Source organism: Podarcis bocagei (assembly GCF_964188305.1).
Source record: "Podarcis bocagei genome assembly, chromosome: 2".
In the NCBI taxonomy this organism is placed as follows: domain Eukaryota; kingdom Metazoa; phylum Chordata; class Lepidosauria; order Squamata; family Lacertidae; genus Podarcis; species Podarcis bocagei.
In genome coordinates this window covers 108,284,106-108,311,141 of record NC_138126.1, presented here as the reverse complement: position 1 = coordinate 108,311,141, position 27,036 = coordinate 108,284,106, and the positions used below count along the sequence as shown (strand labels likewise).

Sequence of the window (27,036 nt, the reverse complement as noted above, 5' to 3'; positions counted from 1 at the left end):
TCAAGCTTTATGTTTGCACATGATCAGAAATACTCTTCCACTCCAGCCAGCTTTGCAAGCACAGGAAAAGCTACTACAGTGGTACCACGGTTCTCGAATGTCTCCATTGATGAAAGTTTTGGAACCCAAACACCAAAAACCCAGAAGTAAATGCTTCTGTTTCCGAATGCGCCTCAGAAGTCAAACAGCTTCCGCTGAGTGTTTTTCAATTTTCTCAACTGAATTTGCAGACAGCCCTTTGCGCCTCAGTTTCCGAACGTTTCGGAACTTGAACGGTCTTCTGGAATGGATTACGTTTGAGAACCAAGGTACCGCTGTAAAACTGGACTTAACAATACTTTTTAAAAAAGGGCCCCAATGTTACCGGGACATCCCAGATTTACATAAGCAACCCCAGCTTCTGAAAGTAATCCTGGATGTCCCATTTTGGCCAACACCACCACTGCCACAGTCTCCACCTGTGGTGGTGCTGCCCTAGCCAAGGCTCTGGGCTTTTCCAGAAGCGTGCTGACAACACACTTCTGCTGTACCACGAACTCCACCTCTACCGCATCATACAATACAATAGTCTTTATTGTCACTGTCCCATATAGAACAACGAAATTGAAAATCTACATCAGACATTGAGAAACCAACAATCCTGCTATCCCAGCCTGGTTAGCCCCCTAAAAACTCTGATACCCCATAATTAAATACAATATACTCCCATAGAGACTACCTTACACTGTGTTTAAAACCAAAATTGCATTTGAATAGAGACTGTTTCTCAGGCAGCTACTCCTAGTCTTTATAACCCTGTACCTTCTTCCAGAAGGCAGAAGCTGAAAGAGATCATTTCCGGGGTGTGCACTATCCTGCACTATCTCTGCAGCTTTCTTATGGCACCTGGAAGCATAGATTTGGGAAGGTGGAAAGAGTGCACCCAATTATCCTCTCTGCAGTCTTTACAACCCTGGACAACATTGTTTTTCCCCTGACCGTGCATCATGGTCTTTGCCTGCAACCACAGGCCACAAACAGTGGTGGAGCGAGGAAGATAAGGTGGAGGCGGGGGGGTGGGGGTGGGAAGACAAGCAGGGGGATGGGGAGTGTCCCGAATTCCTCTCGGGAAATGTTGGGAGCGTATGAAAAGAAAATGTACAGTTGTTACAATTGCTTATTTGTTGCTGTGATGGAGGAGTGCAGAAGGAGCAATCCAGCCTGACACTAGCGCACTGCTCACCCATGGTACGCCATGGTAGATGGCTTACCATGTCTTATAATGCCATCAATGAATTTAATGGTGCTCTATGGTAAGCATTACAGACAAGGCATGGTTAGGTTTCTAATGTTTGCATCTTTTCTAAGCCTCCGTCCTCGGGAACTTTGAAAAAAGAAAAGGAAAGGAAAAGATTGAAAATCCCTGTGATTTAGAAAGAGAACGCACTGCCCTTAGGAATACTGCATATCAACTGTCTTCTGAGAAGCCAAGTGTGACTGAATGACAACAGTGCCAAACAACATTGACGTGTGCGTGTGTTTTTAAATGTTACTCCCATCACAAACATTATACAACTATGGCTCCACTCCTGACCTAGTCTCCACAAAAACAAACAATTTATCAAATCATTAAGTTTTCCTGAAATAAATGCTTGCTATTTATTGCTTTTTAATTGAATAAGCCACAGACAGACAAAATCTGAGAACTCTACTCTCTTGCTACCGAAACTACCAAGGCAATGAAATTACAGTGGTGCCTTGCAAGACGAAATTAATCCGTTCCGCGAGTCTCTTCGTCTTGCGGTTTTTTCGTCTTGCAAAGCACGGCTATTAGCGGCTTAGCGGCTATTAACGGCTTAGCGGCTTTAAGAAAAAGGAAACAAACTCGCAAGAACTCGCAAGACGTTTCGTCTTGCAAAGCAAGCCCATAGGGAAATTCGTCTTGCGAAGCGACTCAAAAAACGGAAAATCCTTTCGTCTAGCGAGTTTTTCGTCCTGCGAGGCATTCGTCTTGCGAGGTACCACTGTACACAGATAGACTCAGCTCACTGACAACAGACTGCTCTGCTTATTAGTAAAGCTTCAAGCAAGGACTGCATTTTGTGCATAGTCTTCCTGCTGCTCTGCATCATTTCAAAGCACTCACCACTAGCTAGTTGGCATGGGGAAGGACAGACCGCTGCCTAGAAACACTTTGATCAATCTGCCTGCCTGACACATCTATGTTAGTAATCTCTGGCATCTTGTTATCCTAAAAAGAGGAAACAAGTCCTTATACTGATTTTCTGTTTACTGCATATGATGTTGGCAAAACTGTGCCTCTAAAAGAATATAAGAAGCCAATGACTTCTAATTATTATTATTTTTACAATATCTGTCTGGCATCCCAGACTTGAAAGTCATGACATCTGCAGAAGAATCTATGAACTGTCCACTGTAACTCAAGTGTCATGGATCGCTGGGAACCCCTCTCTAGAGAAACAAGGAGGGAATAAAACAAATATAAGTTTTTTTTAAAAGGAAGGAAACAAATATTCTTAACACAACATTCACTAACTTCTAGCATCCAGTAGTCACAAACAATGTCTCTGTCTTGCCCAGAGATCAAGAGGTCAGAACTAAAGGTTGCCCCTGCCTTCTCGGGACTCAAGAGCAAGGCAATGGTATCGTATATATACACATCACAATCTGTATTCCTCAGTACAATAAATACATATTATGGTAAGGTAAGGTAAAGGGACCCCTGACCATTAGGTCCAGTCGTGACCGACTCTGGGGTTGCGGCGCTCATCTCGCTTTATTGGCCGAGGGAGCCGGCATACAGCTTCCGGGTCATGTGGCCAGCATGACTAAGCCGCTTCTGGCGAACCAGAGCAGCACATGGAAACACTGTTTACCTTTCCGCCGGAGTGGTACCTATTTATCTACTTGCACTTTGACGTGCTTTCGAACTGCTAGGTTGGCAGGAGCAGGGACCGAGCAACGGGAGCTCACCCCGTCACAGGGATTCGAACCACCGACCTTCTGATCGGCAAGTCCTAGGCTCTGTGGTTTAACCCACAGCGCCATATTAAAAATACATATTAAAAGTACCAACAAAACACACAGTACTGACCCAATCCATGGATTTTCCAATAAAATTTACTCAACAGGCTACAGAACTTCAACTTGTAATCACCGATTTATTTTTACAGGTCTCAAACCTGTTTCAAAACCAACACTCTGAGCTACAGACATTTAAGTAGAACTAAACCAAATACATTACTAGACCACCCATGCATGGATTCCAGACCCCACCGGTCCAGACGTTTCCACCAGAGAGGTGTCTCTCAATTTTAGGGACAAACGTGGCAGTTCATACAAAGGTCCAAACTCCCAAGAAAGACCACAGGAATGTGAACTCACCTGTGTTGCTCCTTTGGTCAGCTCTAAGAGTATCAGGGCCTTGGCAACATCAAGCAGTGTGGTCTCTTTGGGGTCACCAAATTGTTATGGGCAAAAGACCGCCAGGGGTTCAGGCACAGCCAAATCACTTAGTCCCAACACTGATGAAAGACCAGGAAATGCTTCTTTCAAATGAAATCGGATTTTATTTCAAGCTGCAGACAAGAAAGGTGACAGTGAGACAAGCAACCAGAAAAGCTTGTTCAAAGCGGCATATGCAAGTAAACAAGAGAAGCGTTCAATACAAATGCTTATTTCAGTTCAACTCACAGACTGTTTGCATGTAATGCTCAACTATGGTTTGTTTTTACCATGATTTGTTCAACAAGTCATCTCAAAGATGAGCAAACAAACCGTAACTTATTTCTCACCTCTGCAGCTTAAAATTATCTGTCACTACTGCCCAAAAACCTCTTTAGAACATGGTGCAGAAAGTTAACCATATGTACACAGAGATGGCACATTTGCTATATAAAATCAATGTTCATTTACATCACTAATCTTGCTTCCCCTCTTTGAATAGTTTTTAATAATAATAATAATATCTTGAAAGGGAAGTTATCCTTCAAGCACATTTGTGTAATCTGACAGCAATTCCTCTCTATAAGGATCTGGCCTGTGAAGAACTCGGGTTAAAGGGATTTCTGACGAAGCTGACAACATTGGCTAGATGAGGCAATTTGCACAAAAAGGAAAGAGGCTTTTAGAGTCTCTCTGTGGACACACAGCATTGTGATCACAGCACTTTGCAATCTGGGCGTACTGAAATAAAAGCACTCAAGGAGGAGAAAGTGTGTGAAACCTCATCCGGGGGCCAGTAAGGCAGACTTAAATGTCATTATAGTAGGCAGATACACTTTACTTCAAGAAAGACAATTCCTGACCAGACAGAGGCATTCTGTTTACATATTTAATGCCCGTCATGTTTGACTGAAGCCTCTATTGAACTAAACTGTATTCTAGTTACCCCCTTTTGTTAATGATCCAGATAACTTCACATGTACAGTATTGGCTTACAGAAGAAGTACAGGCGACTTCAGCAAAGGAACCTCTTATTCCTTTTTACGTGGTGCTGTAATGCTAAATTAGCAGCGGCATCTGATGCAAATCTGAAGAAAGCAGGGGGAGTGTAGCATGGAGGTCATGCAAAGGTACTTAGCTAATCAGTCAGCCCAGCTGCAGTGCAGTGAAGCAGAGACATTACCCCCACACACACACAAAAACCTCCTTGCTAGTATGATTTTAGAAACCTAGAGCTAATGTTAGGGGTAACCTACAAGCATTTTGTAGGTCCTTGTTTGAATGCTTTTCACCCACAGCTTCTGAGAAATAAAATTCCAAGGTCTATATAGACTACACAACGGAAGAAGCAAAATGATTCATCTAAAATCCGCCAACAGTTTATTGGTAACGCAAGTTAATTGAAATTAGCCTGTATAGCTCTCACGTACAATCGTACTTGTACTTTGTAGGAAAAGATGCAAGATAATACATTGTCATTCTCCTTCCTCTTAATCCAATATCCACACATGATCAACCTGTGAGTATTACAGATCGCATCCCATCTTTTCTGCCACCTGCCTGTTGTTGTTTTTTTTTAGCAAATGGAACAGGATTACTCTTAAATCTGCTCAGAATATTGCCAATACGTCAAGAGATTAGGAAAAGCTGTGCACACTCTTTAAAAGTAGAATCACAATTTACAGGGCAAGAATCAGTTAAAAGATGCAGTACAAAGAGCATAGTACCTCAGTCATATGCTCATTTTGTTTCTCAGTCCAAACATTAATATGAACTATTTAAAGTAACATACTCCTAATTTGTTTATTTCTTTTAAAATACTTCTAAGATGCCATTAAGGGTCCAAGGATATGGTGAAGCATAAAAAAATACAGTGCAAACAACAATAAAAACTCAACAAAAGACAGTTACAATAAAGGGGAGGAGCGAACCACAAAAAATATGTATCAAAGAAATGGTAGTAAAAACATATGAGTTTTGGGATTCTCCTTATGCCTGAAGAACCCCAGCCGGCAATTCAACCCAAAAGTATGGAGCCACCACTGAAAAGGTCCTCTCCCTCATGCCAACTAGCCTGACAGCTCTCAGACACAAGCACTCCTAACAATATTTATTCAGAGTTACGCTTATTTCAGCTGAGGTCACTTGCAAAAAAGTAAGGTTAAGAAAGCAGGCTTCTGCTAAAGTTGCCATTTAACAAGGGAAACACAGTTTTACAGTGAGCCAGCCCAATGAGCAACTGTAGGAGATGCTGGCAAACAGAATGGCCACTTGTCTGAAGAAATCATAGTGGAATAAGCTATGCGATTTAATTTATTAATTGCTGATTAATTATGCACAAATATGCACATTAATAAAACAGTAGTTCTAATGGGATTATGGTTTGTTTTTTTTAAAAAGGAGAAGGCCGAGTGTTGCAGTCCTAGTGGCATGAACTGCCAAAGAATGGCTGGAATATAAACTTCAACATACCGGTACGTATTTCACTACTACAGACAACAGCTATATTACAGTTAGCATCAGAGGCTAACTGGCTGACAGCTGCTGGGAATCACCACTGGCAAAATGCAGTTAAGGTTCATGTTTTGCTTGTGGGCCTCTGAAGGGCAACTGGTTGGCCACCGTGAGAACAGAACGCTGAACTAGATAGGCCTTTAGTCTGATCCAGCAGAGCTTTTACGTTCTTATGCAGCACAGTCAGACCTTGGAAGTCGAATGGAATCCGTTCCGGAAGTCCGTTCGACTTCCAAAACGTTCGGGAACCAAGACGCAGAAGCTCCTGCAGCCAACTGGAAGCCGCGATGGACGTTCAGGTTCCAAAGAACGTTTGCCAACCGGAACAATCACATCCCGGTTGGCGGCATTCAGAAGCCAAAACTTTCAACTCGCAAGGCGTTTGATTTCCAAAGTACGACTGTACTGCCAAAAACTTACTCTGACACTATGCTTATGGCCTGCCAGAGGAAAATCAACGTTTTGTCAATGCAATCAACTTTCCACATGAAGCAGGCAATCACTGTCAATCAGCTAACATATATCCAGCGTGTTAGCCATGCAAGCCTGTTGCATTAAAAGCTACGGAAAGGCTTGTAATATATAGCATAGGCTTTTGCGGACTAGTCTCCACTTCAGATGCATTCAATTTTATGTAAGTTGTCCGATCTATACATACATAAGGTTGCATGGGAATGCAGATGGGGAATGTGTAAGCGATAAGGGATAAATGCAATACAAGACCAGACTGTGACAATTACATTAACGGTAAAATCATTATAGTGACCATTCATATTTGCAAAGCTGTGTTGACGATAACACAAATTTAATGGCAAGTTAATTAGCTGACCGTTCTTATTTGCTCTTCCAATTCAAATCTACCATATTTCATTTTTGTAAAACAATTTTTGTTTTTGTGAAAATCCAAACATAAAAAACCGTATTATAAAATATACAGCATATGAATATATTATTTAAATTTACAACAACAAAACAACAACAACAACATGTTGGACCTATCAAAATAATATATATGGTTCAATTATCATGGTATTTCATATTCCACTGATTATAAACAAACACCACTTTTCAATAAACCTGTCTGTTGAGTATCCTTTTAATCTGTACGTTTTGGTTAGAAATGTCAAATTTCCTCATACCAAAATATTCTCGAGGATTTCCAAGGTGCAGCTACCACTTATCTTGCTATCACACGTAAAACTCTTCGAAATTTCCAAGTCTTCCTGTCAGGTGTGACCCTTCAAACATCCCAGAAAGAGTCCTTTAGGATTTAACAGAACATCATATCCCATCATCTATTTTTATTGCTTCTCGAACCTCCTGCCAAAACGGCTTGACAAGACAGCAGCCCTAACATACATGTGTTCAATCTGCATTATTCACTTTTATCTTATGCCTTTGCGCCACAGGAAGATGCAGCATCAATTCAGGGCTTGGCATGCCATTGCAAAGAGAGCAGCTGGTGGCGATAGGGAAACCAGAGAATTAATTTGTGCTCTTGTTGGTCTTATTTTTCCCCCACAGCCTCTCTTTACAGTTAAACAAAATCACTCCCCAAAATCCTAACCAGAACCCAGAACGACTACAGTAGAAGCGAATTGTAAAATACAGCTGCTCCTCAAAGGAAAACAAGATGGCCTTTCCTTGTCTGCAGCTAGATATGGACTGTTCCTTCCCATAATCAAAGCATGTGCAGGCATGACCGCCTTCAAAAGATAACTGACGGTGGCTGCATTGATATCTTGACAGCTATCCACTCTGGCTGTGGCTCTAGAAGAACAGCCTTGGGATTTGTTCTTAAAGCACCACAGTCTGCATTCCAAACGTGAGGAGGCACACTGCCCTCTCATGCCACCAGAATGGATATTTCTAATTTAAGCAGTAGGTGTTACTAAAGCCTCATCCCTTGGACCTGGCTTGCTATTGCTCTTCTTCTCCCTCCCCCCCCCCCGCGTGCATATCTCATTATCTGCAAAACTGCAGCGATGTCCACTTGATGCCTAATTCATATGCAGCATCCGGGGTGCCAACTTGAACAAAATACAGTGGTACCTCGGGTTACATACGCTTCAGGTTACATACACTTCAGGTTACAGACTCCGCTAATCCAGAAATACTATCTCGGGTTAAGAACTTTGCTTCAGGATGAGAACAGAAATCCCGCAGCGATGGCGTGGTGGCAGCAGGAGACCCCATTAGCTAAAGTGGTACTTCAGGTTAAGAACAGTTTCCAGAACCTCCAGAACGAATTAAGTACTTAACCCGAGGTACCACTGTAAGTGGGGGGGGGGCGGTAACCCTGCCCAGCATAATCGATCACACTCCATTTGAATTGCAATGCCCATCAACTTGGGGAGGGGGTGGTTTGGTTCCCCCCCCCCCGTCAAATATTTTATAGGAGTTGGCTCCTATGGGTAGCATAATGAGGTTGTGCAAAAGCATCGATTCTGGAAGGGGCAGGGAGGGAAAAGCGCATAAACGCACGCAAGCGAAAGGCATGCTTTCGGACAAGCTTACAAAAAGCAAACTCCTTCCCTCCCAGCCCGCGTAGCAGCCAAGACGCGCTGCGTTCCGCGCCGAGAAGCGGAGAAACCCGACGCCGTCGTGAGGGTTGCTCCTCAATTATTGACAGCTCCAGCCCATATACACCTGCAGCGACAGCAGCCAAGCCTGTCTGGGCTGGGACAGGAGCCGCGTGCGCCAACATGCCCAAGACAGCCCCGGGGCCTTGGCAACTCTCCCGAAGAGGAGGCCGTCGGGTTGCAGCCCCCGAGGGGCTTCTCCAGCAAAGGAACGTGGGAAGGAGAGGGGCCTGGGCCTGGGGCTGCTGCTCGCCCTCTCCAAAAAAAAGGGGGGCAAATAAACAAACCAACCCGCCGCCTCCTTTCCTTCCCCTGAATATCTCTTCTTCCACCCTAGTTTTGGCCTCCCCTTTCCCCGCGTCTTTTCTCGCTCCGTTCCCGCCACCGCGCAGCCCCACACGGCGCCTTCCTCCCCGCCGCCGAGCCTGTACCTGAGAGAAGCCGCAGCCTCGCCTAGAAGCAGCCGCCGCTCCCCAAAACAGCCAAGCCGGCGAGACGCAGCGGCGGCGGCGGCGGCCCCGCTTCCTCCACCTCAGGCCCGCTTCGTCAAGGGGGCTGAGAGGAGGGGGAGGAGAAGGCGGAGAAGGAGGCGGCGGCCGGCGCGCATGGCGCGCAGCTGCCGTCGCGCGCCTTTGCCCCCGCAGCCTCGTTCCCAGGGCAGCTTACCTGGCTCTGCCGTGCGAGAGGGAGGCGAGCTGCCTTCCGCCGGCTTGGACGGAAAGCAGAGAGGAAGGAGCGTCGTCTGCTGGTAGGAGCAAGTTTCCAAGCCCAGCGAATTCCTCTCCTCCTCTCCGCTCCGAGGGATGGGAAGAAATGGAAATAAAAGGCGCCGTTCTGCAGGCGCCGCTTTAGACGTAACGACAGAAAAGAAACATTCTCCCGCCGAGTCCTCGGGTCGGAATGCGACAGATCCCAGACGCGTTGCCAAGCAATGCATTCGGTGGCGTTTTCTTTTCACACACACACACCCCGGATTATACTCTAAAGAGCCTACCCAATGCTGGTGGCGACCCTAGGGCAGCGGGGAGATGGATCGGGTGGAGAAGCCAGGCCACCCATAGGAAGAGCACGCGCAACTCCAGGACACATGAATCAACAGTGTGGTGATGCAGCAGTGTGGTGATGCAGCAGCAAAAAAGAGCTAATGCTATTCTAGGCTGCATCAACACAGTGGCCATATACAGTGGTACCTCAGGTTACAGACACTTCAAGTTACAGACGCTTCAGGTTACAGACTCCACTAACCCAGAAATAGTACCTCGGGTTAAGAACTTTGCTTCAGGATGAGAATAGAAATCGTGCGGCGGCGTCGCAATGGCAGCAGGAGGCCCCATTAGCTAAAGGTTAAGAACAGTTTCAGGTTAAGAACGGACCTCCGGAACGAATTAAGTTCTTACCCCGAGGTACCACTCTTATGTCCTCTTTTTCCCGGACAAGTCCTTTTCTTCATGGATCTTAGAAATGAGAGCCATCATAGCGCTCCATAGTTAAAAGTGGAAGTCGACAAATGTTTTTGGCTCTTAGAAATATGGCAGCTCTAATAGAAGTATAGTGTCCAGATGAAGGGAAGTCATGGTATCACATCTGCCCTCCCATCAGATGTCGAATAAATAAGCAACTATCGGGCTTTTAGAAGGCATCTGAAGGCAGCCCTGTTTAGGGAAGCTTTTAATATTGGATGAATCATTGTATTTTAATATTCTGCTGGAAGCCGCCCAGAGTGGCTGGGAAAACCCAGCCAGATGGGCGGGGTATAAATAATAATAATAATAATAATAATAATAATAATAATAATAATAATAATAATAATAATAATTCTGCCTCGGTCAGACCACACCTGGAATACTGTGTCCAGTTCTAGGCACCACAGTTTAAGAAGGGCGTTGACAAGCTGGAATGTGTGCAAAGGAAGGCAGCTAAGATGATCAGTTGGTCTGGAAACCAAGCCTTACGAGGAGCCCTTGAAGGAGCTGGCTACGTTTCGTCTGGAAAAGAGGAGACTGAGAGGAGATAGGATAGCCATCTTCAAATACCTCAAGGGCTGTCACATGGAAGATGGAGCAAGCTTGTTTTCTCCTGCTCCGGAGAGTAGAATGTGAACCAATGGCTTCAAGTTATAAGAAAGGAGATTCTGACAAAATGTATGGAAAAACTTTCTGACAGTAAGAGCTGTTCGACAGTGGAACAGTCCTCCTTGGGAGGTTGTGGACTCCCCTTCCTTGGAGGTTTTTAAGCAGAGGTTGGATGGCCCTCTGTCACGTATGCTTTAGTTGAGATTCCTGCATTGCAGGGGGCTGGGCTAGATGACCCTTGGGTCCCTTCCAACTCTACGATTCTTTGAACACAGAGACACACCATACATTCAAAGCACGTTCAATGCACATGCCTCTCCTCGCAAAAGGAAGGATCCTGGGAACCGTAGTTGAAGGATTCTGGGAATTGTAGTTGCCATGTTTCCTTTGAGGGAAGTTGTGTGCTTTAAATGTACATACCCTCCAACATTTCTCTGATGAAAAAATTATTATTATTATTATTATTATTATTATTATTATTATTATTATTACTTATTTATACCCCACCCATCTGACTTGGTTGCCCCAGCCATTCTGGGCAGCTTCCGACATATATAAAAACATCATTAAACATTTTTTTTTAAAATTTCCCTATACAGGGCTGCCTTCAGATAGCTCAGGGCTCGAATAACTCCATACCCTCCAACATTTCTCCAATCAAAATAGGGACGTCCTAAGGAAAAGTGGGACATTCTGGGATCAAATCAGAAACTGGGATGGCTTCTGTAAATCCAGAACCTTCCCCCTGCTTAGAAGTAAGTCCCACTGGGTTTTGTAATGGTTACTCCCAAGGAAGTGTGGGCAAGATGGCATCTGAGGCTTTATAAACAACCTAGGTCTAACAGGAGTGGAGAGAGACTCCTAGCAAGATTACAGATGCTTTAGGTCTGAATCTTCGTTCTTCCCTTTTAATTTCATTCCAGGCAGAAACTTGAAGCTTCAAAGACAGGGGTCTAATTTGTTGCTATTTCAGAACACTTTGGCAGGAGGAAAACTGACTAGCTGAACATAATAATTCTTCAACGTAGAAGATGCTTATTAGCCCCACAGTCTAGGAAGAGCTAGTGAGCCACATGTAGTCATCCTCAGACTTCTTACCAAATTCTGTTGCATTTAAAAATAACAACAGTTTGCCACCTGATATTTATATAAACAATGGCATCTTGAGTAGAAATTGTGTATATTTGTTATGCTTATTATGATATAGCTGTAGTAGTTACAAGAAATCAAATTGACGCTGTCACCATATGTGTAATTGCAAACTCCAAAAAAGTAAAAACAACAAACCTTGCTACCATTTTTAACCAAAGAGTGTCTTGCCATGCAAGCAACATTCCAAAGTATGAAATACCAGTTCATTAAATATGGGGAATTATTATTCCAGTTATCAGGAACTTTTGAACCATTGTCCCTTGCAAGTAAACTCCATAATATTTTATAAAATTGTGCCATCCATGTCAGCTGCAAATAACAAGCCAGGCAGATGCTAGTCTGGGTTGTGATTCATGAGTAAGTGAAACTATGGCTTATGGAGCTAAGCAAATATGCAGGCTCGCAGAGAAGAGTTCAGAACCACTTCATTCCTACCTGGTCCTTTTCCCGCCCCCCATGGCACTGCTGAGCCAACCAGGCTACTGTGCCCCATTAGTGTAATAGATCATGTAATTTCCCCTTTTAGTTTGCATATTTCTAACCAATGTCCCAATGACTGAAGAACTCCAGCAAACATGAATGTCCTGCAGCAACAAGCATTACAGTGGTGCCTCGCAAGACGAAAAGAATCCGTTCTGTGATTCTCTTCGTTTAGCAGTTTTTTCGTCTTGCGAAGCAAGCCCATTGACGGATTAGCGGATTAGCGCTATTAGCGGCTTTTAGCGGCTTATCTGCTTATCGGATCAGCTGGTAAGTGGCTTAGCGGTTTAGAAAAGGGGGGGAGGGAAAAAAACCAGCAGGAACTCGCAAGACATTGTCGTCTTGCGAAGCACCTCCAAAACGGAAAACTCTTTCATCTAGCGAGTTTTCCATCTTGCGAGGCATTCGTCTTGCGGGGCACCACTGTATTCTTAATTTTTTATATTGAAGGTGCCATTAATATCGAACTATGTTATTTTTTTTTAAGCAAACAAACCCCAATTTAAAACTGAGAGACCCAGTTTGAAATGCATAAGTCAGGCACCCCCAAACTCAGCCCTCCAGATGTTTTGGGACTACAACTCCCATCATCCCTAGCTAACAGGACCAGTGGTTGGGACTGATGGGAATTGTAGTCCCAAAACATCTGGTGGGCTGAGTTTGGGGATACCTGGCGTAAGTTTTAGTTAAAAGGCTCATGTGAATAAAAATATATTAACCCGGCACCTGTGAAGAGCTAATTTGGAACAACGCAGCTGTCTGAACAATGCTTGCATTTGAGCAAGGCCAAGGGCGGACAATTGAATGCCTAATGTTTATGCAACCTGATAGTTGTGAGACAGATGAGGAGGGAGGTTGAAGATAAGCAAGAGGAGCCCCCACTGTAGAGCAAAGTCTACTTCAAAAGTAGCCTGATAGGGTAGGAATGTAGCTGTTGATAAGTGGCGGTGAGCAGTGTGTGCAGGCCACAACAAAATGTCACCAAATAGCCTAAAGTTCTTCATTTGAGAAGATGCATAAGGGTTCTTTGTTCTACGCCATGGGCATCTCCTTACTTGTCGGGCAAGGGATCCTGCTGCAGCACTGAAATACAGTGGTACCTCAGGTTAAGTACTTAATTTGTTCTGGAGGTCCGTTCTTAACCTGAAACTGTTTTTAACCTGAAGCACCACTTTAGCTAATGGGGCCTCCCGCTGCCGCCACGCCGCCGGAGCACGATTTCTGTTCTCATCCTGAAGCAAAGTTCTTAACCCGAGGTACTATTTCTGGGTTAGCGGAGTCTGTAACCTGAAGCATATGTAACCCGAGGTACCAATGTAAAGATCACCCTCCTGGACGCTTTTGCCTTATTTAGATTTGGTCGCTGTCTATTCGTATAGCCCAGGGTTTCCCAATTCCAGCTGTTGTTGGACTACAACTCCTATCATCCCTAGCTAGCAAGACCGGTGGTCAGGGATAATGGAATTGTAATCCAAAAACAGCTGGAGACCCAGGTTGGGGAAACCCTGGTATAGCCCCACCTGGAAAACAGATTTTGGCAGGGTGGGAGACATAATAATAATGATAACTTTTATTTATACCCCGCCCTCCCCAGCCAAGGCCGGGCTCAGGGCGGCTAACAATAATAAAAACAAGTTGAATGAATACAACTTAAAAACAAGATTAAAATACGACATTAAAATTAAAATGCAGCCTCATCACAGGTGGAGAAAGGAAAAAAGAAAGAGGGGGGGGATCAAACTGATTCCAAGCCAAAGGCCAGGCGGAACAACTCTGTCTTACAGGCCCTGCGGAAAGAAATCAGATCCTGCAGGGCCCTGGTCTCATGAGACAGAGCGTTCCACCAGGCCGGAGCCAGTGTTGAAAAAGCCCTGGCTCTGGTTGAGGCTAATCTAACTTCCTTAGGGCCTGGGACCTCTAGGATGTTGCTATTTATGGACCTCAAAGGACCATAAAGATAGTGCCCGGTAAACTTCTCTGGAAAGGCTATTCTATAACTGGGGTGCCACCACAAAAAGGTGGTCCTCCACCTCATTTCTTTTGGTGAGGACCCTCAGAGCAGGGTCTCTGAAGAGAGCATTAAGGTTCAGGTAGAAGCACTAAATATTTTCTCTCAACACTGGCCTCTGTATTGTATTTGTTTTCCCACAAGCCCTCCAACACTAGGATGTAGGATTTTAACGCTGTGCAGTTGCAGTGAGGACAAATGTCAGCTTTTGGACAGATATCAATGAGCATTCTCTAACCCATGTTGAAAGGCTGCTGTTGTCTCCAGATGCCGGATCAGCTTTCCCCCCTGCAGACAAAGGGTTCCTACAGATCCTCTTGCCTTGCAGATTTCAACCTTTTCTGTGCCGTCTGCCTGAAATACCAAGCAGAGTGTTATATAATGTGAAAACTTGTTGTTGCTATATGCGATCTATTCATTACCCAGTGCTGAAAATTTGTCAGAAGCACAAATGTCTTGCTTGGAAAAAGGTAGGACCAAGTAGATTACACAACCCCTTATTTTTGAGTTAGCTGTTCATGAGAATGGAGTTCCCCACTCTTTGAACCATACTTTTCCGAATCTTGAAAAAGCAGTTTTCTGTTGGTATTAAAAGTGAGATAGACAGGAGTTGCTAAATTGCTTGCAGAGAGTTTCCTGTGAGCAGTAAGGATGTAAGGAACAGATTATACACAGTTTGAAGTACAGTATAGACAAAGTGCCTCGGATAAATGCCATGGCAGTTTTCCTCCAGGGAGGCCATTGTTCAGAGGCAAGTTCTGTGGATATACTGTATATACTGAACCCTCTGTCCACTGTGAACAAACCTTTTTAGTTCTTAATATAGCACTTAATGCTTTTGGCAAGGATGTTTGAATAAATTAGCATCTTTGTTTAGTAGAACGATGGGCCTGTAAGATTCCAGATACAGTGATACCTCGGGTTAAGTACTCAATTTGTTCTGGATGTCTGTTCTTAACCTGAAACTGTTCTTAACCTGGGGTACCACTTTAGCTAATGGGGCCTCCTGCTGCCATTGCGCCGCCACCGCACGATTTCTGTTCCCATCCTGAAGCAAAGTTCTTAACCCGATGTACTATTTCTGGTTTAGCAGAGTCTGTAACCTGAAGCGTATGTAACCTGAAGCACCACTGTGCATGCATCCTGTTCTAGGCTTAGGAATAGCTGCTATTCCAGTTTTTCTCTGCATCTGGGGGATATCTCCAACTTTCCTTAGCTTCATCTTTACAATTTAATTTTTTTTTAAATAAATCCATCTAATCCCAGTGTTTGTTGTTTTTAATATCACTCCTTAACTTCCTCTTCTAAGATTTCTAGAGTTGGATTCAGTGATTTTCATTTTTATTCTGCTCTCAACTAGGGATCTAAGTAGTAAGACTGTCTCCATTTAGCTTACAAATAGACAAAAGAGCTCCTAACAGTATTCAGCAAAAGAACTTCAACATAGTAATGTTAAATTACCATCTTTATTGACAGAAAACCGATTTCTTGCATGCTGTCTTCATCAAATAGTTGAGTAAATGTTTAGTTGACTAAATGTTTTGAGTTACGGTATAATAGAACTCATGTCATGGTTCAATGGAACTTGCCAGTTTCAAGAGATTTTCAGTTTTGCTCTTTTGACTAGCATTTTGGAAAAAACCTACCCCCCCCCCCCGTTTCTCCAATATTACTGTGGGCGGGGATTCTTGGCTCGATTTATAGCTTGCTGCTGCTCAGAATGCACAATTATTATTATTATTATTATTATTATTATTATTATTATTATTATTAATCCAAAAATAAAATACAATTAGACCAACATTTTCCAATATACATTACATTAGTGACTGACTTCCCTTCCATGGTTTCCTCAAATTATCTATTACTGTTGCATATTGCATGCACTAAATATTAGTCTGCTGCTTAGTAAGAAAGCCTCATGCTTGGCAAAAGCAGCTTGGCCCAGTCTGAGCTCTGGGGCTTTATTGAATGTGCCTCGAGACTGATGCTGCCATGGTATTCGACTCTGTTGCTAACTGGGATCAAGTGCATAAGCTAACATGCTAATATGAAAGATCCAAGTAGAGACGAAATAAATTTAAAATGGTCAAAGAAAAATTATAAATATGGGCCCATCAACAGTTTAAAAAAACACGCACACCAAAGAATGGTGCAACATTACCATCAAGAAGAGTAATTATTATTATTATTATTATTATTATTATTATTATTATTATTATTATTATTAATAGTACCCTGCCCATTTGGCTGGATTTCCCCAGCCACTCTGGGAGGCTTCCAACTGAATATTAAAAACAATACAGCATCAGACATTAAAAACTTCTTTAAACAGGGCCGCCTTCAGTTGTCTTTTAAAAGTAAAATAGTTGTTTATTGCCTTGACATCTGCTGGGCAGGCGTCACCACCGAGAAGGCCCTCTGTCTGGTTCCCTGTAACCTCACTTCTCGCAGCGAGGGAACCACCAAAAGGACCTCGGCGCTGGACCTCAGTGTCCTGGCAGAACGATGGGGGTGGAGATGCTCCTTCAGGTATACAGAGTATTTACAGGCGACTCTAAACTTATGCAGGGAGGGTATACATGCCAGAGATAGTACATAAAGCCAAAACTGTGTCCGCCACACATTGTAAAATAGGAAGCTGCTTTGTACTATTGGTCCATCTCGCGCAGTACTGTATTTACTGACTGGCAGTCGGTCTCCAGGGTTTCAAGATTTTCTCCCAGTCCTACCTAGAGATGCCAGAGGTTGAAGCTGGGATCTTTGGATTCAAAGCATGTTCTCTACCAGTGAGTTACAGCCTTTTCCCCATGGCAAGTGGTCAGTAACAATAATAGAGGAGATAAGAGGATAGGTTTTTTCTTTTCCTTTTGCTGAGTAAATGTCAGAGACACTGCAGAGGAGGAGTGGTGGAGACTGCCTCCCCAGTCCGACCCTTCCAGAAAAGAAGACTGTTCAGAATTACAACAGCAGTTTGAGGGAGATCACAGCGCAGAGGTAGATGAGGGGGAAAGCTGGGAAATAATGGGAGAGGAGGAGGAGGAAGCTCTCATGGCTAAAACAGGCAAGGGAGATTTTTGCACAGGTATACAGCTCTTTTATTTAGGACATAATAGTGAATCTGGAAAACACACACACTTGCATGCATATTATAATACAGAGGTAGCCTTTGTTCTTTCAAGAGTCACAGTCTCTAGGGGTATTTTGGCTAAATATAGCTGTGTGGAGAATTCAGTTTGGATCAGGGCTGTGATGCAAGGAGAGGGAGGGAGGGAGAGGGAGGTCTCCCCCCCTCTGCCTGCTACTAAATACAGTGGTACCTCGGGTTACATACGCTTCAGGTTACATACGCCTCAGGTTACAGACTCCGCTAACCCAGAAAGAGTGCTTCAGGTTAAGAACTTTCCTTCAGGATGAGAACAGAAATCGCGCGGCGGCAGCAGTGGGCGGCCCCATTAGCTAAAGTGGTACCTCAGGTTAAGAACAGTTTCAGGTTAAGAATGGACCTCCAGAACAAATTTAAGTTCGTAACCAGAGGTACCACTGTAATATTAGTAATAATAATAATAATAATAATAATAATAATAATAATAATAATAATAATTTTTAATTTATATTCCGCCCATCTGGGAGGCTTACAACATATATAAAAACACAACAAAACATCTAATGTTAAAAACCAAAATATCCTATACAAGCAACAAACAAACAAACAAACCAATAAATCAATGGAAACCAATAACAACAACAACAACAACAACAATAACTATAATATACAGTTTATAGTTATACCCAAACTGAAATAACCACCAACCCCAACTAAACATTTAACTGGAGATGGTAGGGGGTTGACCCTTCTTTTGTGCTGTGTCAGGGAGCTATGCTTCCTCCTCTTGAGCCTCTTTGAAATGGGAATGTAACTTGAAAAATATATTTTGGTAATGTACCTATACTTGGCATATGTGGTCTCAGTTTTGTAGGTTGAACTAAGGATTTGTGATGAGTTGGTGGACTGAGCAGACCAGAGGTGCCTTTTATCATCTCCAACACTATGGGTGGTATTCAACAGAGTTTTTGTTCAGGGTAAAGGTAAAGGTAAAGGGTCCCCAGACCATTAGGTCCAGTTGTGGCCGACTCTGGGGTAGCGGTGCTCATCTCGCTTTATTGGCTTCCAGGTCATGTGGCCAGCATGACTAAGCCGCTTCTGGCGAACCAGAGCAGCACACGGAAATGCCGTTTACCTTCCCGCCGGAGCGGTACCTATTTATCTACTTGCACTTTGACGTGCTTTCAAACTGCTAGGTGGGCAGGGTAGACCCACTGAAATTAACAAATCTAATTTATGAGTCGTGCTCGTTAATCTCAGCAGGTTTACTCTGAGCAAAACATAGCTGACTACTACTCCCATAAGTGTAACACGAAACAACAGCTCATTCCAAGGAAGTTAGCAGAGCACCAAGAAGCTTCATTGACATGGGTGAAAATTTAGACGATCCACGATTATTTGCACTTAAATGCACCCGCTATGCCAACACCTGTCTCCTTAGCCATATGCTTATCATGGTCAGTCCCAAGAGAAACACACAGTGCCTGACACGCTAAAGCTATACACTTGGCATAGAAGCCCTACTCCGCAAGGCCTTTTAATCAATTTCTGAATTAAAGCACTGTATGTGGGATGAAGCCTTCCTGATGTAGCAATGTAACAAATCTGTCACTCCACTAGATGTCCCCAAAGAGTAAAAATATTATATTGTAAGGGCAAACTTCGAAACCCCACTTCATTCAGCGCAAACAGCATAAATACATGATAAAGGTAAAGGGACCCCTGACCATTAGGTCCAGTCGTGACCGACTCTGGGGTTGCGGCGCTCATCTCGCTTTATAGGCCAAGGTAGCCAGCGTACAGCTTCTGGGTCATGTGGCCAGCATGACTAAGCCGCTTCTGGCGAATCAGAGCAGTGCACAGAAACGCCGTTTACCTTCCCGCCAGAGCGGTACCTATTTATCTACTTGCACTTTGACGTGCTTTCAAACTGCTAGGTTGGCAGGAGCAGGGACCGAGCAATGGGAGCTCACCCCGTCGCGGGGATTCGAACCGCCGACCTTCTGATCGGCAAGTCGTAGGCTCTGTGGTTTAACCCACAGTGCCAGCCGCGTATAAATACATGATAGAAGTAGTTAAATTGTGTCATATTCCTTCTCCCCGTGTACTGCTTGTTAACACATGAACCTCATCACATGTGCCACACAAGCACACATGCATGCCATCGACAGAAGGATGTCTTATAAGATATTGGGCCTAGAATAGCCCCACACTGCAGGAGAAGTTGCCCTGCACACTTAAGATGAGGAAGAAATTGGCAACAGAACGCAGACTACCATTATATGGAAAGCAAAGGTTTGCAGTTATTACGAAATAGAAAGGCAGTTAATAGGTGTGAAATATGGGTACAAGTGTAGGAACACAGGAAGCCGCCTTAAACCATTGGTCCATCTAGCTTAATAGTTCCAACTCTGACTGGCAGCGGCACTTCAAAGTTTCAGGGAACAGTATGTCAGGCTTCAGGAATGCGGCTCACTCCCTCCCTTTGCCCATGGATAAGCAGAACAAAACAAAATAGTCCCTTACCATTTAAATAGATTTTGATGATCACCGCGAAAGAACAAAGCATCCATTCTCAGAGTAAAGGTGCTCCCAATTAATGTCTACACCCACATCCCCACCCTCATAACTTCCTCGCCTTGCAACCTGATCTCACAACCACTACCTTATCTACTCTACATGACCTTGGACTGATAGGCCGCACTACTTTTGCAGGATACAGATCCTTCTGTAACTCTGCAGGTGGCGAGATTCCTGAACGCGGTTATCTCACACACAAAAACCACTAAAAAACAACAACAACATCAAAACTAATCGGACAGTTATGATGAGAGTGCATGTCGGATCTCGTTTTCAGTTTTCCTTTTTCTGCGATCCGTCCCTTGGAGCTCTCCGGGCCCCAAGCTGTTATTTGGCTCGGCTCAATGTCCCACCCTTGCATCGTGGTGTTCTCTTTCTGGTGCCGAATATATCGGTCTTTATGCCTCTGCCCTTTTACGTTTGTACATATTTTATGGGCTAATAGCCGTAAATAAAATTAAGTAAGACTGATAGGCTGGACACTTTCTAGCGTGAGAGAGTCTGCTGGCTCTCTCTCTTCCAGTTCTTCTTCACTTTGCTGCTCAACCCCCTGGTTTGTCCCATCTTTTGTCTTCTGAACTATGCCCCTCTGCAAACCACTGTTCCCAATCCATACTGTCCCACTGTTCCCGAGCAGCTTCAGAATCCCACCATTCCGCATCAGAACAGTACTCCTCAGCCTGGTCTCCAACACGGTATTTCCTAGCTCTAGCTGGAGATGATGAGGATTGAACCTGGGTCCTTTTCCATATAAAGTGTATACAGTACTGTACCCTTGGGCTGTGACCCTGCCCACATTCATGCACAGGCCTACACAAACACAACATGGCCTGGACTGACAGTTCAATCGACTTATCCTAGGGAGAGAGGGAGGGAAACTGTAGCTGCCATATAAAGAGAGGAGAGAGTGCTAGGGATCCAGCATGCTATAATGGAGGCCTGAGCATAATAGGACACAATCAAACGAAATAATGCAGGATTGGGCCATGTGAGGGTTGTGCAGCTGTCTAGCTGAATCCAACCCATATATCCACTTTTTACATACATCTAGCGTGGAATTCAATGTCACACTAAGGTGATTGTTCCATCCATGCAAGCTTTTCTGCTTGCCAGAATGATTTCCCTCCTCAGCTCACCGTGCAGTCTTTTTGAGGTTTCTCCCAATCCTGCCAAACAGATTTGGGGGAAGGTGTGAGGGATGGAGAAGGGAGATTATCACAGTGTGTGTGTGTGTGTGTGTGTGTGTGTGTGTGTGTGTAGCCGGGATGTAAGAACTTTGCTGAAGCTTCGAGTTGATGAATTGTGCGATGGCATACCTCAGAGGCACAATGCCTTCCGATGTGCATTTGCAGCATTCACAATCAGAAACGAAATTTTGCGAAGGCATAGAGATGCTGCCGTTTGCAAGTCAGCACTGATGTTTTGCTCGAATTCATGTCAGAACTCAGCAGGAACCAAATTTCAGGCACAGGACCTATTTGTCATGCCAGGCAGGCAATATGTGTGTGTGTGTGTGAGAGAGAGAGAGAGAGGGAGAGAGAGAGAGAGAGAGAGAGAGAGAGAGAGAGAGAGAGAGAGAGCACAGTCCAGTCCAGAGTACTAGCACCCACTTTAGTGATACTATGATATTTCATCTTTAATTTTTTTGTAATGGTACATGCTCCCCACCTTGCCAAGCGATGAGAGCAATGTGGGTTTGACTTCCTTTAGATCAGAGCACACTGAGGACTTGTGACATTTTTGTAATGTTTTATCTACAAGCAAGTAGAACCTGCCATGCTCTGAATCAGTGTTCCTGCTAATCAAATCAACCATGCCCTCCTCCACAATACTCCATTCCATTTCTCCCTCACTGTCCTCTTGCCCCAGTGCAATTTCATGGCCACTGAGCATGCTCAGGCCCCATTGGGCTGTTGTCAGGGTCCCCCCCCCATTAGGATTCTCCCTAAAGAGTTTTGGTAAACCACTTTTTATGTAAACCACTTAGAGGTTTAATTATCCTAAGCGATATAATTTTTCAAATAAATATGCTTTTATAATATGATATTCCTTAATATCTGTTTCGCTAGATAAGAAAACGGGTGGGGGTGCTATATGGCGTGAAGCTCTCCTAAGTGGGAAGAGGGTAAGATTAAAAAGCACAATTTGCAAGAGGTGTTCCCCAACCATTAATGCCCAGTGTTTAAATCTCTGGTTGCTGAGATGCACTTTTGTATTGAGTTGAAATTTGCAGGAAGAAGAAGAAGAGTTTGGATTTGATATCCCACTTTATCAGTACCCGAAGGAGTCTCAATGTGGCTAACATTCTCCTTTCCCTTTCTCCCCCACAACAAACACTCTGTGAGGTGAGTGGGGCTGAGAGACTTCAGAGCAGTGTGACTAGCCCAAGGTCACCCAGCAGCTACAGGTGGAGGAGCGGAGACGCGAACCCAGTTCATCAGATTACGAGTCCACCGCTCTTAACCGCCACACCACACTGGCTTGCACCCAGAAACAGTTTATGTTTAGAGTTTTAAAAATTTTGCTCACCTTCAAAGGAGCCCACTGGTCTATGTGTTTTTGTGTGAAGAACTGTTCTAGAATAACTCCTGTCCTGAGTTGAAAGAGATAAGCTCAGGGAAGTGATTTGTGCTGAGATGCAATAGGGCTGATTGGAAATGAGCAATCCTCTCTTTGAATCAGATACCTGGAAGGAACTCTGTAGGTTCACATGTGGGTTAAGCAGCTCCCTGATCCATTTGAGACCAGGTTCAGTATCCCGGTATTGGAGTGTAGATTATGCTTTGATTCTGCCCAGTTTGTTGCACTGAATGTCTGCTGCTTGGACAGCCAAAGCTATTTAAGCCCCACTCGGAAAATACCCCACTTTTGAATTATGGAATGTTATCTTCAGAACCACGGACAGCGCCTGTTAACATAAGCCAAAAATAAACCCAAAGAGAGATCCAAAGAATAGCAAAACGAAGTTCTGCATGCCTATAGGTCCTTTGGACTTGAGTTCTTAAAATAGGGGCTCACCATGCAACATGACAAAATGCAAGGACTTTCAAATGAAAATTGGAATTTGGCACAGAAACCTGCTGCTCAAAGGAAGGGGAGTTGTTAATTTTTAAATCACAGATGATGGAAGAGTATAGTAGCTCTTTCGATACTGGTCCTAGTCTTTAGTGTAGAGCAGGGATTCCCATACTTGGGTCTCCACTGGTTTTTGGACTACTGTTCCCACCATCCCTGACCACTGGTCCTCCTAGCTAGGGAAAATGGGAGTTGTAGTCCAAAAATAGCTGGAGACCCAAGGTTGGGAAACCATGGTTTAGAGTGAGAATCCTAACAAATCCAAGTGAAAATACCTTAATAACAATAAGACACATGTTGTTAGAAAGATGAAGAGCGGTATCCAATTAACGTGTCCCATCGGTGCAATTTATGCTTGTGCAGTTGGATTTCCCTCCCTCTCCTCAGAGCCCACACCCTCTCCAAGTCAACTCTGGAGTGTTGGTAATAATCCGGAACACACTTACGGGGCATGATGGGAAGGGGGGGGAATTCCATTGTGCAAGCGTAAATCCTTGTGTTATGTGAATTACTTGGCGCTACATTGGATACAACCCTAAGTTCCTTGTGGCAAGAGCTATTACGGATAACAGAACACTTTACTGGATGCAGGCAATGGACTTGGTCTGTGACAGTGGCAGCTGAAATAAGTTACACTGCAAGATGTGCCAAGTTAACTTTGAGAGACAAGAAAATGATAGGAGTTCCAAATGAAAATAATTAAAAAAAACCTGATCACTAAACGGGTGAATACATATTACAGTTCATTAGGAGGTGATTTACCCTTTGAAGCCTGCAAACTGCTTATACTTGGAAGTTCAAGCTATGAGAATTACAATCAAATTGTAGATTCAGGTAGGTAGCCACAGTCAAAGTAAATAAAAAATTGTCCAGTAGCACCTTAGAGACCACCTAAGTTTGTTCTGGGTATATGCTTCCATGTGCATGCACACTTCTTCAGATACTTCTGTTTCCGTGTATCTGAAAAAGTGTGCATGCACACAATCAGAAGGTCGGTGGTTCGAATCCCTGCGACGGGGTGAGCTCCTGTTGCTTGGTCCCTGCTCCTGCCAACCTAGCACTTCAAAAGCACATCAAAGTACAAGTAGATAAATAGGTACCGCTCCGGCGGGAGGGTAAATGGCATTTCCATGCACTGCTTTAGTTTGCCAGAAGTGGCTTAGTCATGCTGGCCACATAACCTGGAAGCTGTACGCTGGCTCCCTCGGCCAATAAAGCGAGATGAGAGCCCAGAGTCGTCCACGACTGGACCTAATGATCAGGGGTCCCTTTACCTTTACCTTTAAGGTGCTACTGGACAATTTTTAATTTACAATCAAATTGCAATCAAATTGGTTAATTTTCCAGTTCCACAGCTTCCCTTTGAAGCTGCTTGGTGCATGCAATAGAAGAGTAATATAGAAAACTCTCAGTAAGTCAATGTGCACTACTTGGTGTACAGATTTTTTGCTCGTAAGAGGAAGGCAATGGATAGGAATACGGGAAACTGCCTTATAATGCAGTTGAGCGATGTTGAGGTGAGCGATGTTGGCTGGGAGTCCAACAGCATTTGATGGTCAACATACTCCTCATCCCTGGTTGAAACTAACCAACCAAAGAAAAATTCCAGCTTGTGACTCAGGTTGGCTGTTCTTCTATCTCCTGAAGACTTGGGATCGTCCAGTAGAAGGAAGCACTTGAATCTGTGGGTGAGTCAGGTTCGGGTGATAGAACCTTTGAGGGTTCTGGCTCAGGCTTATGTAACTAAAGGAAAGGGTCTGCCAATGCCTCTGTTTTGTTTTTAATCAAGTGTATCTCAGTACAGCCAAGGGGAAGGTTATATAAATGTCATAAAATCGAGAAGGCTTTGCATGTTTTTAATATTAATGCTGTTAATATTTTATAGATTATAAAAGCCATCTTGATTTGTTAATCATATGACTTCTGCTGTAATTGTGATGTATTTTTAGCTGCCCCATTTGTTAATAATGTTTTATACTTTGTAACTGTTTTATTGATGATTTGCTAATTATTTTATATGATTTAGGCTCTATTTGCGATGTTCTAATAGGTTTTATTACGTCATTGTTATTTATTGTTTGTAAGCTGCTGTGAGATTCATTTGACTGAAAAGTGGCATAAAATTACAATAAGCCAAGTCAAGTCAAATGCACCAGGAGTTGGAAATTCTTGCCCCAGTGGGTCAGAATCTTATCCTGGCTCAACTTTGACAGGTGAGTGGGGCAACCCACCTGTCCATCACCTGATGTCATGATGGTGTCAGTTACTTGACAGAAACACACAAAGGTGGGGCTGTTATTTCATCATTTTGCTCCATTTATGAATTGCTTCTCCTAAAATATCTCAAAGCAATATCACAATAAACGGATCAACAACAGAAACCATTGCACACACAAACAATTTAAAAAAGACCCCAATTAGAAACACTTTCATATGGAAAAAGAATTTTAAATCCAATGCAGAAACAGAATAGGAGAAAGTTCTCTACAGTGGTACTTTGGATAACATACGCTTCAGGTTATGTACGCTTCAGGTTACAGACTCCGCTAACCCAGAATAGTACCTTGGGTTAAGAACTTTGCTTCAGGATGAGAACAGAAATCGTGCTCTGGCGGCGAGGCAGCAGCAGGAAGCCCCATTAGCTAAAGTAGTGCTTCAGGTTAAGAACAGTTTCAGGTTAAGAACGGACCTCCGGAACGAATTGAGTACTTAACCCGAGGTACCACTGTACTTATAAAGCTCATTGAAAAAAAATGAATGTTTCCAATAGGTGCTGAAAAGGCAGCAAAGATTGTGCCTGTCTAATATGAGGGTAGGGATGCGGGTGGCACTGTGGGTTAAACCACTGAGCCTAGGACTTGTAGATCAGAAGGTCGGCAGTTTGAATCCCCGCGACGGGGTGAGCTCCCGTTGCTCGGTCCCTGCTCCTGCCAACCTAGCAGTTCGAAAATACGCAAGTAGATAAATAGGTACCACTCCGGTGGGAAGGTAAACAGCATTTCTGTGTGCTGCTCTGGTTCGCCAGAAGCGGCTTAGTCATGCTGGCCACGTGACCTGGAAGCTATATGCCAGATTCCTCGGCCAGTAAAGCAAGAGTCGGCCATGACTGGACCTAATGGTCAGGGGTCCCCTTTACATTTAATATGAGGGTATTCCAAAGGAATTCTACCATACTAAATACCCAATTCCTATATCATACAGAATGGACCTCCTGATGACATTTGTGGGAGGCCCTCTCTCAGACGCAGTGATCAGCTGGGTGTATAAGGGCTGTAGATCTGTTGGGTATGTATCCTGTTAGAACAGCAACGTGCCATTCTGCTGACAGTGAAGCACTTCAGCTTACGTTTTGTGCATGTTGAGAACAGCCATCCTTATTAGCGCATTGTAATCTGTGGTGGGTGGGTGGAACGGTTGTGGCTAGAACGTAAAAGGATCACATAGTTGCTTCTGGGAACGCTGAGGGAGGGGGAGCGAGGTGAGCGATGCGACATCAGAAGACATTCTCACCGAGCTGCCGCCTGAGCGTCAAGGTATTGCAGCACTCACAAAAGAGGTCAATCATTACGCAAGAGACTGCACTGCACTCAAGCAGAACAGGTGAATTGTTTTTAAAAGCCCTGGGAGCTCTGGAGATAAATGGAATCGGAGGGGAATAGCAATAAGCAGGGCTGGATTTAGGTCTGATGAAGCCCTAAGCTACTGAAGGTAATGGGGCCCTTTGTATGTCCAGTTGTCCTTTGTCAACAACAAATTGTCGCTGTTTTTTGTGTTGAATATATGCTATATGGTAATTTATGGACCTAATAGGTATCTAAAGCCATTTGCACATAACAAAATATGTATTTTATCAAAGTAATTGAGATAGAAGTGAACAAACCAGTGATATTTTAGGGAGCAGGCTAGCAGGCGGGGCCCATTACTTACATCATAGGAACCTACACAACACAATACACTGTTGCTGTATGTAGGTTTTATTTGTTTTTTATCTTATATTTTGGAAATGTACATCCAGTTCCCCCC

The 27,036-nt window shown here is 43.9% G+C and overlaps 1 protein-coding gene across 5 annotated transcripts in view; it reads right to left on the bottom strand.

Moving 5' to 3' along the window:
* LOC308580070 (cholesterol transporter ABCA5-like) overlaps positions 1 to 9,350 on the bottom strand; it is a 60,452-nt gene extending 51,102 nt beyond the window's left edge. The window contains exons 1-2 of one of the 5 annotated variants that reach the window (XM_081181233.1): positions 9,207 to 9,350; positions 3,385 to 3,578 (exon numbers count right to left, since the gene is read on the bottom strand). The gene's annotated coding sequence lies outside the window, so the exon portion shown is untranslated. Of the gene's footprint in view, positions 1 to 3,384; positions 3,579 to 7,097; positions 7,116 to 8,971; positions 9,134 to 9,206 lie in introns of those variants that run through there. The other 4 variants (XM_081181234.1, XM_081181235.1, XM_081181236.1 and 1 more) reach the window with 4 other exon arrangements.
* Between the last annotated feature and the right edge of the window lie 17,686 nt (positions 9,351 to 27,036).